This window comes from Neopsephotus bourkii, unplaced genomic scaffold, assembly GCF_033783945.1.
Source record: "Neopsephotus bourkii isolate Nb327-2 ecotype Australia unplaced genomic scaffold, CSIRO-AGI_Nbou_v1 NB_1749, whole genome shotgun sequence".
NCBI classification, from domain to species: domain Eukaryota; kingdom Metazoa; phylum Chordata; class Aves; order Psittaciformes; family Psittacidae; genus Neopsephotus; species Neopsephotus bourkii.
In genome coordinates, this window is record NW_026902223.1 from 9,117,592 (window position 1) to 9,130,006 (window position 12,415).

The following is a 12,415-nucleotide window of genomic DNA, read 5'->3' on the forward strand; positions in this document are numbered from 1 at the left end:
CCTCCTCCCCCTTTTTATTTCCCTTAAGACAACTTCTTACAGCATTCGTTAACCTGAATTTTTAATACAATTAATTCTTACTTAGCCAGTGCATTCAAAATGATGGTTTTTATAAGTAGGAAATAAATAGCCTGGGAACGTGCAGCTTCCTTCTGGAACCTGAGCATTTAGAAAGTTCATCTCTGTTGAGATCAAAGTTGAGTGACTCAGAGAGATTTCAGCTGTCATATTACAATAAGTCTAGAAGAGAAAGTCCTTTGCAGGCCATGGATGAGCTAAGCATCCAAAAAGAGCCACGTACCTAAGAACTGGTATGCTGCATTGCCTGCCCTTACTGCCGTAGTGGAAATCAGGACGTGTTTAACAGCAGTATCACAGAGACTAAAACATTCCTCATCCTGGCAATGTCCTGAGCTGCAAAGGCAGAGCAGGAGGCAGTGCTGCCATCCGTCTGGTACCTCTATGCTCATTGCTGCTGCCCAGCACTCAGGCAGCAGAGCAGTATGAAGATGTCTTGGAAGAAGTGACTCCTCCAGGCTGGGGCTAAGACCAACGGTGGGGTTGGAAGGGGCAGACTCATGGCTGATGCTGCCTGTGCCAGCTCCTTGCTGGGGAGCAGGAGGACACCATCCATGTGGGTGACGTCAGCTTGATTTTTCTGAGCTTTCAGGTAACATCAACGTAATTAGCTCCAGAGCCAGCAGGATAAATGAAGCCTTTCCTCCAGATCTGAGATAAGCCCCTATCTCTTGCCTGCTGGAAGACCTCCAGCATCAATGTGCCCTTTTGCCATCCTCTGGGCAAGCAGTGGCATGGCTGGGACAGGACTGTACAGAGCAGCCTGGTGCTGCATGGCTGGCTGTCAAGCACAGCCAAAGGGTCACTCTGTGTCTTGCTGGAGACCCTTCTCTTGTCTTTTATTCCCCCTACATGTAAATGGTATGCTCTTAACACCTTCAGACTTCCTTGATGAGCACAGTAAATGTTCTTTCCCCAAATTAGTGGGGGGACAGTGGGAAGGAACTGGCAGTGTCAGTGCATGAGCTTGACTTACTGGCAAATCAGGTTGAAACCAGTCAAGTTGTTCATGCTTACTCCTTGCCATCACAGCATTGCCACTCCTGGTACAGCACCTCCCCGCTCCTAAAGCAGCGCTTCCCATTTTCACGTTGATTTTTGGTGCTCAGCTCGAGCCACCCAGACTCGATTCAAAGGCAAATCCCTGAAACTGCTGCCAGAAATCAAGCGCTGAGTGAGTGATGCCAAAGGGATCCAAAGGGACCCAAAGCAACCGGTTGGGAACACGGGGCTGCTCCTTGCTCCACACCCTGCTCCGAGCCCCTGAGGATGTGTGGGGCAGCCCCCCCTGGCTGGCCCGGGCATGGCCCGAGCTCTAATAAGATCAGTCCCGCAGTGTTTCCTGAGCAGCAGGAACAATGAGGCTCTGTCCCACTTGCTGCCGCAGCAAGAACAAGAACCAGACCGAGAAAAAGGGGGAAAAAAGAGGAGGGGAGGAGAAAGATCTGCATCTTTCAGCCAAGCTGTGCTCATGTTCACCTCCTGCTTTAGCAAAGCTCAACCGCTCAGTGCCTACGCCTGCAGACAGACAGTAAGTTATCAGTGCTGGTGAAGGACATGTTTATTTCCCACTGCAAAGCCTCAAGCACCCCCCTCCATGGACCCCTTCTCTTCTCTCCTGCCCACACAGCCCCTTTCCAGAGCCAGTAACAAATTCCACATCATCACTAAGGAATTTCCTTTCCCTTCCAGAGATAAGGACCCCGCTGGGTGCAGTGGGGCTGTTCCCATGGTGGTTGGCATCTCCTGCAGGAGGGATGTGCTGCGCTGCCCTGGGGCAGGTAACAGCCTCCTCCCATTAGGAAACGAGGTCAGTGTTCCAAGTGTGGAGGATAACTAATGGAGATCAGTAGATGGCTGGACACTGAACCACCTTAAAATCCTGTTTTGCTGTTTCATTTGCCCAAATGACAGCTGCAGGTTCTTGGGGAATTGGACCTTTCTCCTCCCCTCACAGCCAGGGCAAGCCAAAGGTTCCCTGCAGGTTCCCTGGCCTCTCCTTCCCGGAATGCTCCCCCGAATCACTCCTCACCTTCCTCTGGAGCCTGCCCACAGCAGAGCCAAGAGGATGCAGTGAAGCAGCGATGACCCTGGACCTGCCAATGGGCCTCACAGCCTGTGGGTGCTCTTTGAAAAGGTTTTAGGAGAGAAGCTCTTGGAAGGAATTCCTTGGAGTGTGGCAGGAATCGTGCTCCCCCCCTGCTGCTTTTCTGCCTCAAGCTTTCCTCTGGACGAAGCGATTACTTTGTGTGACTCAGAAGCTTTGATGGAGCAACGCTGATTTGCACCAGTTGATGAGCTGCTCTGATTTTCTTATAGCAAAGCCTCTGTTAGGCTGTTACACTTAACCTGTACTAAACTGTGCATGAATGATTTATTGTGTACTTCTCATGCAAATGACGTTAATAGACTCTGTCATACACAGGAGAAGATGCTAGAAGATTACTAAAAGCTGCTGCGCTTAAAACTGTTTCAGAGGAAAATAATGTCTTATATTGTATTACCTGAGAAAGACATCTGACTCTTCCCTTGAAGACACGCATACATGAGAGGTTGTGCTGCGTTGCATTGTGCGTGAAGCACCTTGAGGCTTGAACAGCAGAGGAACAAGGAGTGTTTTAAAGGAACAGATCTCGATAACCAGAGCTGCATGACAAGGAAAGGAAGAACTGTTTTCCTCACGGATCTCCTCCAACCTGACTCGTGATCCAGGAGGCTTTGATGACTTCAGGAGCAGACTGCAGAGAAGAAACAAACCCAAAGCAGTCCTGTCTAATTAACTGAACATATTTACATGTGTAAAACTCTCCTGTAGCCCTGGTAATGACTAATGCATAATTATGCACAGACAAATCCCCACAGTAAACACAAATATTTTTGTTTGTGATTATTTGCCTCAGGAGAACACAGCGATTTGTCAGGGCTCTGCTGAGCTCCTCAGCTGAGCTAAGTGAGATGTGGCCAGCAGGTCACTGCCCATGGCCATTTTAGCCATGCAGCAAGAGAGGAGCACAGCTTTTTGCCCACAAAACCTTTTTGCATTGAGAAATGCAAATTTGGATCAAAACGAAGTATTTTGCCAGTTTATTCCGATTTCACGTGGACTCATCATGCCTAGATGTGACGTTACCATTTGTCCACCAAGAAAAGCCATTTCCCGGTGGCTCCTTCCTCTGCCCATGTTCAGTCATCTAAACAGCACAGCTGAGCTGCAGGAGGCATCCTTGAGGATGCAGCATTCTCCAGCACATTGCAGAGGGGATGTCTGTAGAGGAAAGGGATATTCTCCGATTGCCACGTTGTCCCTTCACCATGAGAGGACCAACGTGGACATAGAAGGTTCCTATAGGGAAATACTGCATTTTCTCAGCACCTGCAGGAGAAAAGATGAAAAAACACATAAGAAAAATAAAACAATCCTTGTAGCCAACTTGGAAATAATATTTCAGCTGGGCTGGAGAGAGTCTATTGGCACACTGCTCCGTGCACCACGTGTGCTGGGGAGCCAAGGGAGTGCTGAACAGAGCAGAAAGCAAGAGCGCTTGCAGGGTATAAAACATAGTTGTAAAGCCTTCCCACTGGCCTCAGTGCGTGCCAGATTCTTGTACTTTGACTTCAGCTTTTGTTGTCTGCTGGTTCGCCCCAGGGCGTTTCACAGCTCAGCCGCGGGGATGGACAAATCTCTCCGTGGCACAGACCAACCGGTGCATGTTTGACACCAGCTCTGATGTCCCCTGGTTTCAGTGGGGCAGCCACATTCAAATCCATAGTGTTTTCTTCTCACACAGTGCGTTATGGTGGTCTGGAAACACGTGGAGGAAGGAAAGCCTGAGGCAGTGTTCCCAAGTCAATACCACAATACCGTATGCAGGCAGGTACAAGCAGCCGTAGCCTGTGTGCTCGGTGCCTCCAGCTTGCTGGACATGTGAGCTCTGATCCACCCCACCGGGGTCCCATCTCCTCCCTGCCCATGCCATCACCCTGCCTGGGAGCAGCATGGGTATCTCCCCCTGCACGATGCCTGTGTAGTGCAAAGAGCCTTCCTCAGGCACCAGGCTCTCAGTCTGCTCTCCGAGTCCTCTGTGCCATGTCATCACAGCCCATGGAGCCACACAACCCCTAGTGATAAATTCATCACTTAGGCAATGCCTTTCCTCCTAAAATTCTCTTCAGGGAACAATTCTCCTATGTGTGATACAGTGACTAATTGATAACTTTCTTTAAGGGGACTGCACGGTAACTTTCTTTAAGGCAGTATATCATGATCAGTGGGTTTTCCAAGGAGCGTGCAGCTCCCTTAATTCTCACCTTCATTATTTTAATATCTCTGTAAAATGGATTTCTAATGGATCTATATTGCCATAAAACTTTAGGGATGGTGGGTGGGTGTCAATAAATTCTTTGCAATCCAAGCGGCCCTGCCAGTCAGGTCGGGAGCAGAGTGACAGGCTCTGAGGAGAAGCCAGGGTCTGACTCCGGACTGCAGCTTCCAGCAGCGTGACCTTCCCTGCTTTGACCCCATCCCGCTGTCTCTGAGCACCTTGCAAAACTTCATTAAGCAACATAGCTCGTATCTGTCACAAGCAATTCTTTCTCTCCCACCTCTTCACCCCAGGGATAAGTCAGATCAGCTCTGCCAGGAATGCAGAAGATGCGCTAGGTACAATCCAGCCTGAAGTGGTGATACCTGCTAAGTCTGTGCATAATAATGGTCGTCACATCAGAGCGTTTTCACCCAAAGGTACCAAAGCAGGCAACAAATGTACATCATACTGGCATCAACCCCCTTCAAAATATCCTAACCATTGTGCTGGAAGGCAGCAGCCACTATTCCCTGCTTCATCAGAGAAAGAAGTGGATGTTACAGCCCTCCAAATATATGGGGAGATTTCAGAGATGTCAAATTATTCCTTTGATTATTAACATTGGGAAAAACTTTTTTTTCCATGGGATCCATTGCCTGGGCTCACGAAAACTGCTCAAGAATCTCATTTTTGCCTCATCCAGGCTCATGGGCTATAAAACCTCATTTTGACCTTGGACATTGGAGGAGATGGCCCAGCAACTGATTAGGAACGAGCTGCAGCCATCAGCATTTGCCATTCTGCCATCCTTTGCCCCAAAGAGCTCCCAGGAACGGAAGCTGTGGGAGCAGTGAGGGTGATGCCTACACTTTCCTAGCACGTGTGGTACAAAGAAGTCCTCTACCAGAAGGAGACTGGAGTCAGATGTGCTGGCTTGTTTCTCTGCTAGCATTTGAGGTCAGGCCCTGCTGCAAAACCCCACCACGGGCTTTGTCTTATGGAACCGGTGTTTGGCTGCCTCTGGAACTGGGGAGGTGACTCAGGAGTGGTGCCTGGCCTGAGGACTTGGGTTTCTTTTCTTCCTGAAGGATTTGCAGCTCCTCTACCCACTGTTTTGGTAGCTGGGGGGTTGTAGTAGAAGCCTTTCTCCTCCCTACAACTTGTTTCATAATTTTCATCCCTTAGGTTTCTCATTCTGGGGCACTTGTTTGAGCCATCCATGTCCAAACGGGTCAGTCTGGTGTACAGAGCAAATGAACCTTTGGGTGGGCTGCCTCCAGCTCTGCTTCATTTCCATGGGCACAAGAGACTTGCACATAGGTAGGAAAACCCAAAAGCACCTTCACTTTTGGGCACATCATGAAAACATCTCCAGTGCTTTCTGTACGCGTGTGAGGCTCTGTGTGAAGATAAAAACCAACAACATGAAGCTAACTCTGAAAACACTTCTGAAAGGCCTTTTCAGCAAAGAAGCACTGGCACCTTCCTCCCAGCGCACTGAAAGGTTGGGTCATCTTCTAATTTCCCTTTCTGCTGCAGGATTCTTATTACAGACCCTTGGCTTGGCATCCCCCCATCAGCCTGCCAGGGCCAGATGTGACACTTCAGCATTTCACTGGGCCTTTGCACACTTGGTGGTGGGTTTTCTGTAACATCTGCAGCCATGCCTGGATGATGAGCACCATTAGAACAGCCTGTGTCTTCCCTCTGCTTGTTCAGATCCCCTTGTACCAATAAATGATGACCACGAAGCTAAAAAACAGAGGAAGAGAAGCCAGTCCTTGGGAATACTTTTATTCTCGGCAGCACAACAAGAAACTCGCATCTCTGCACCTTTCTCCATCCTATAGACTTGGCGTGCTGTGTTCACATGCTACAACCTCTAAAATATTGCTTCCTCTCCCTCAGAGTAATCTATAGGGTCAAGTCCTAGGCTCTGCCCCCTCTGCTCAGGTTGGTTATGTATTTATTATTAAACAGCTATTGATAATAAGCAGAATGCTTTATTGCAGCTGCTGTGAGCCATGGCAAGTGGGTTAGAGAGTCATGCGCTTCTTGCTTGCTTTTTGGCCTCAGGACACTCATGTTCTTGTTTATACAATATCTCTGCTTGGAGAGCAAGAATAAAAAGTATGTTGTTTTCCCCCCTTACCAGATTGCTGTTTAGCATCATGCTACATCTCTCTCATGGGAAATACAGGTTCGAGACTCACAGGTTGGGGAGGGGATTGAATCCAGATGTTATGTTTTCTGGGCAAGTGTTTGAAATATTTGGTTATTATACAAAAAAGGGCAGCAGCTCTTCCAGCGCAGGGGTAATAGATGTGCTTTCAGCCTCCTGTGATGATGCTCACTGCAGTGGCTTTGCTGATGTTAAATGCCTGTGCCAGGGATCAGGAGGAACCCGAGGTACTGGGTTTTCAGGAATCCTTTCTACTTTGGGCCAGTGCCATGGAGAGGACATTTCATGACTGGACACAACCACCCCAAAGTGGTAGTCTCACATCAGGGCATTGTCCCACCAGCGGGGAAATAACGTTATTCTTTTTGCATGAAAATGTGGGAAGAGAAATGTAAGTTATTAAAATGAGGTTTTCCATTATAAAAGTGACTTGTAAGTTCATTTAAGCATTCACCCTAAAGATGCAGTTTGTTGGTAGGGTGGCCAGGAGGGATGTTTGCATCCTTTCAGAGGGAATGGACTCCATGTAAGTGTCTTGCCCATCCAGAACCCCCACGGGTTGTGTCCTGGATTCTGCCCTCCCAGTGCAGTCACATATAAAAGCACCAGCTCACACAAGGGAGGAAGGGATTTTGAGGAATAGCTTCACCTTGTGTGGGCTCTGGGAAATCTTGTTCAGCATCAGAGAGCAGATTCTTTAAGGCATGAGGTTGCATGTCCTTAAAGCATGGCTAGTGCTGGTGTCAGGCTTTGTGGTTGATCTTGTGTGTGCTTGTTATTGCTTGGTAAGAAGTGATGGGTGAGTATTTTGACTCATTTCTGTACCTGTTTTGGTCACAGAAAAATAAGCAAGAAGTGTAAAGTCTACAGTGGAATTTTGCCTCGGTGTGGTTAAGCCATCCCAACCCAGCTTAGCTCAGCTTTGTCACTCCCAGCAAAGAAAACTATCTGCATGAGTACCTGGTCCTTCACGCTCATCCCCATCCACTCAACATGTCCAGCACCCCATGAACATTTTGCTCACAGCCCTTTCCCCATGCACAGGCGCATTGGGAAACGGGAGGTTTACAGGAATTCCTTCTCCTCTGCAAGCAATGAACCGCTGGCATTGTATGTCCCTTTTCCTTCCCTTCACACTAGCTCACATCTGTTCTTACTCATGTGTGACCAAAAAAGACTACCTGAGTGCTGGGGGGAAGGAGAGAGTTCAAAGGCAGCAGCAGATGCCCGAAGCCGTGGCTCTCATGCTGGAGCAGCTCCGGAAAACACAGCTTGAGGATCAGCCTGCTCCCCACCGGGGTCCTGAGAGGGGGCTGCTAGGGACAGATGTGTGGTACACAGTGCCAGCTATCACCAGCCAATGCACAGCCTCAGCCCGTGGCACTGAGGGTGCAAATGCACCAGGATCCCTGCAAGCTCCAAGGAGCAGAGCCAATGGAGCAGGGAGCAAATCCCCAAGCAAAATCCCACAAGCTGGGGGGGGGAAAAAGAAAGTTTGCATTGAATAAAGGGTATTTAATGCTAAAAGTGCTCAGGTGAGAAAGGTTTCTTAGAATGGATTTTTACCCTTTACAGATAGTGTTTTAGAACGTGGGTATCAAACACAACGGGCTCCCTGTGTCTGGTTGGCTGAGGTTACATCAAGTTCTTTACAGTCATTTTGCCAGGGCCAAGAAAACATATAGTTACACAAATCACTTTCAGTTTTATTCCATTTTGACGTTTCAGGGTCTCCAGCAACTTGGCATCACTGAGGAGCCAGCCATTCTTGGAAATATTTGTGCTTTCAAAGCGTGTTTTGAATTACAAATATTTACATGTTCACAACACATAATTTTGGGGCCACATCTGACCAGGAACATTCCTCTATGCAAGTGCCAAGCAGGATTTTTGGCCTAGGGCAGCCTCCTGTGGGTACATTCCAAGCATGAGGATGCTCCCGGTCCACAAACAAGCACAAAGGGCAGAAACTTTATCGGTTCTGCTGCTCCCGCGGGGCTGTTGGCTTATCAGGAGAGCAAAATCTCTGTCGCAAGAGACGGTGTGGCAACCTCCTGCTGCTCTGGGGCGGTCCCTGTGGGAAGGAGTCTATAGGTGCTGACCTACATTTAAGTTAAGAACAGGGGCGGAGCTGTGCCAACGACTTGCAGTGGCACCGGAGATGCTCCTGGGACGGCACAAGGAGCCCGAAGGTATTTTCACTCGACTCCGGGTCTGCCACCATCGCGGTGTATGACTTCACTCCTGGTGAGAGGTGCCAGACTGACATTCAAAACGTGGGAAACATCCTCCCCCCCACTTCGTAGTAATCTTCCCTTTCTTTGTGCTGATGAAGTACAATGGGGCATTTACATCTGATTTGATAACATTCTGCATCTACACAGACCACGGTCTGACCCGGAGCAGACACTTTGTTCTGACTACAGCGATCTGATAGTTCGTATCTGATGAGTTTGTCTTCCACCCAGCATTCCGGCTGCAGTCTGGCACAATATGGGCTCCCTCCAGTGGTCAAGGGACTCCTGGTCCCGCTTGCCCGGGAGCTGCCAGGATGGCTTTTGCTCACAAATCCCGACAGAGATCATATTGGGATTGTCCTTTCCTTATCCCCCCACCTTTCCTTATCCCCCCCCCCCCCCCCCCCCAAGCTCCTTCTGTGTGTGTCATCCTTCTTGCGGCAGTGAACGCCCTGCTCTGTAACCCACATAAAGATCCAGGTTGTAGATTTCCTTGCATTTCCCAAAACGTTCACTGCAGGAGGGGGAGAGGAAGCAGGAGAGAACCAGAAGGGATCTGCTGAGGGACTTAGGCATAACGATTTTCAGCGAAAATGACTCGGTTTTGTTTGCATTCCACTCTTGCCGTGGTGTTTTGAGAACAGATCCTGAGTTTCCGCTCAAACCTGCAAATAGTTAATGTGGTTTTGGGGGTGAACCAGGAGCCTCCCCCTGGAACGCGTCTCCCTGCTCCCCGGTGAACTGCTCCACAGTTCCTAACGCCTCCCTGGTTCGGTTCCCCACGAGTTCGTTCACAACATCTCACTTGCCAGTATTGTTTGTCAGCACTGGGGTAGGGACCCATGTCCCCGCCGGTGGCTGGGGCCAGCCTGGGCCCGGGCGCTGGCAGGGGGATCCAGGAGTATGTCCTGGAGGGCTGCGTGTACCTGTGCGTGCATGTCCAGCCTAAACCAAGTGTGCATGTGCATATGTGTGCCTGTGCATGTGTGTATGTGCATACGGGTGCCTGTGCATGGATATGCCTGTGCATATGGGCGCCTGTGCTTGTGTGCATGTACCTATGCGCCTGTGCATATGCCTGCCTATGTGTGCATGTGCCTGTGCCTGCACGGGTATCTGTGCATGTATGTGCACACGCGTGCCTGTGCATGCATGTCTGTGCGTGTGCTGCATGTGTGTGTGTATGCTCAATGTGTGTGTGTATGCACACGTGGAATGTGTTCGCGCACAGTGTACGTGAACACGTGCTTGTGCATGCATGTGGGCATGTATGTGCATTCTTACATGTACTCAGACACACGCAGCCTGTGTCCCCAGGACGTGCTCGGGTACCCATAAACCCGGCAGGATTATTTCCACGGGCAAGGGACCGCAGGCCCGGGGGCACCTTTGGGGTGCAGTGGGGCCCTGTTTCCCCCAGCCCCCCCCCCAGCGCGGTGCTGGTTCATGGCTCGCAGGGCTCGCCCGCACTGGGGTTGTCAGTGCCCCCCCCAACCCCGCACCCCACGGGGAGGGGGGCGGTGCGCGCGGTGGCGGGAAGAGCGCGCGCCGCAGCGGCAAAAGGGGGTTGGAGGAGGGGGAGGAGGCGGGGCCGGGCGCGCGGCCTCGCCGCTGTTTGGCTGCGACCGCAGCGCTCATTTGCATGTGGCGGGGAGCTCCCCTGTCACGTGGCCCCGCGCGGGAGGGGGGGATGGGGTGGGGGGTGGTGGTGAGGGGAGCAGACTTCCTGTTTGAGGTCAGCGCGCGGAGGGGAGGGGGGAGCGCGCGGCGGCGCCTGCCCGCGGTCTCGCGCTGCCTGGCGGGGCTCTTGTCAGTCAGCAACAAAATGGCCGCGGCGGCAGCAGCAGCAGCTCTGCTCCTGAGGACGGCGGCGGCGGCGGCCCTGGCGGTGGCGGCAGCGGCGGCGGCAGCGCGGAGGAGCGGGGGACCGGCCCGGCAGCACTGAGCCCGGCAGCGCCTGCCTGCGAGCGGACGAGGCGAGAGTGAGCGGGAGCGACGGAGAGAGGCGCTGCGGCCCCCCCCCTCACCTCAGCCTCCGCCAGCGAGCCCGGCTGACTGAAGGACTGCCTGCCTGACCGACCGGCTCTGCCCGCGGCGCTGCTGCAGCCCCTGGGGAGACGCTGCCGCCTCGGCCCCCAGCTTCTCTCCGTTCCTCGCCTCCCCCTGGGGGCACCGGGGTCCCTGCCCCACGACGAGGGGCTCTGCTGCTGCAGTCTCCTGCCGCCCGGATCCCTGCGGAGGAGACGGAGCGAGCCCGCGGGATCTCCCTCCTGCTGCCCGCCGCTCCCCTGTGCGAGCGAGGCAGACAAACTGCTGGGCTTCCCCGCTCCCCCCCCGGCGCGTCCCCTCAACCCTCCCTCCCTGAAAGACTTTGCTGGATCCTCCTCCCCGGATCCCCTCCCCGCGCCCGCTCCTTCCTGCCAGAGCGGCTGCGGAATCCTCCTCCCGCCCAGGGGCTGGTGGCTCGCTTCGGGCTCCCCGCCATAGGAGCGCGGATCCTCCTCCCCGAGAGACTGCCGCGGGCCCTGCGCCCCACGACCGACCCCGAGCCAGACCCGGCGGGACGCCCCTGCCCCGAGCCTATGTGAGACTCCGGATCCCCCGTGGCTCCGTGCTGGGATTTTTTAGTTTCTTTTTTTTCCTTTTTTTTTTTTCTTCTTTGAGGGGAGATCCATCTTAAAACTCTCTTCTGGATCCCGGTTTCTCTTTTTAATTTGCACTTTTGAAACCCCCTCAGATGCTTCTCCATGTGGACTGAGAACCCATCACGACACACACACGAGAACTCACCCCGATCAACTCCAGATCCTGGCTTTCGTGGGTTTTGCTGCAACACATAAAAACAAACTTGTATTTAAGACACACTCGTGCAAAAATTTAGCTGGGGACTTGAACGTGTATTTTGGTCTTGGTTTCTTGGTCTTATTTTTATTTTTCCTTTTTTTGCTTCACTGGAAATCAAAAGCTTGATTTGGAATTGGACCTGCTTTTGCTGCACTTCTTCTCTGGGCTGGATAACACTGAAGCTCTTTGCTTTTCTACTTGGATAGCGTTTTCCTGTTGATCTGTTTTTTTTTTTTTTCCTTGTGTGTGGCAAATTTTTAGATTTTTTTTTTTTTGAGGGGGGTTAAACGACAGCAACAAAAAAAACTTAATTTTTTTTTTTTTTGGCCGTGTGAGATTTTTTCGTATTCAGATTCGTGAAATTACGGGTACACTTACAAAAACAAAACTTAAAGCATTAGAATAAGGAAGGAACACGTCAGAAAGACCCCTACACGGTAGACAAAATACTTGTTTCCTTACAGCAAGACTGAATCGAAAGCTGCCAAAGAGCCCCATAAAGAAAGACTAAAAGGTAAGAAGGGGGAATAGGTTTTCTTTAATCTGGGCATGGTAGAAGTCAGCAGTGGAAGGGATCTGTTAAGGCAGCGTTTACCTCTTCCTTCCCAAGTCTAACCCAGATTATTATTACTGTTTTTTGCTGTTGGCGAAATGGGTAGCACCCCCAAAACATTTAATAAATCTATTGACTAATCCTTTTTCTTTAAACAACTTGCAGAAATAAGTTTTTCCCATGCTAGAATGAATTCAGTATTTTTTTTATGTACCTT

At 51.1% G+C, this 12,415-nt stretch overlaps 1 protein-coding gene and 1 long non-coding RNA gene across 11 annotated transcripts in view; one reads left to right on the forward strand and one right to left on the reverse strand.

Annotated features, from left to right (window-relative positions):
• Window positions 1-12,415, forward strand: part of TNRC6C (trinucleotide repeat containing adaptor 6C) — a 316,377-nt gene that overhangs the window by 204,979 nt on the left and 98,983 nt on the right. The gene's annotated exons all lie outside the window — the stretch shown is intronic.
• On the reverse strand, window positions 3,140-5,338 carry LOC133225054 (uncharacterized). The gene is made up of 2 exons (XR_009729009.1): window positions 5,115-5,338; window positions 3,140-3,880 (listed from the first exon to the last, which is right to left on the reverse strand). It is a non-coding gene; the product is annotated as an uncharacterized LOC133225054 (long non-coding RNA).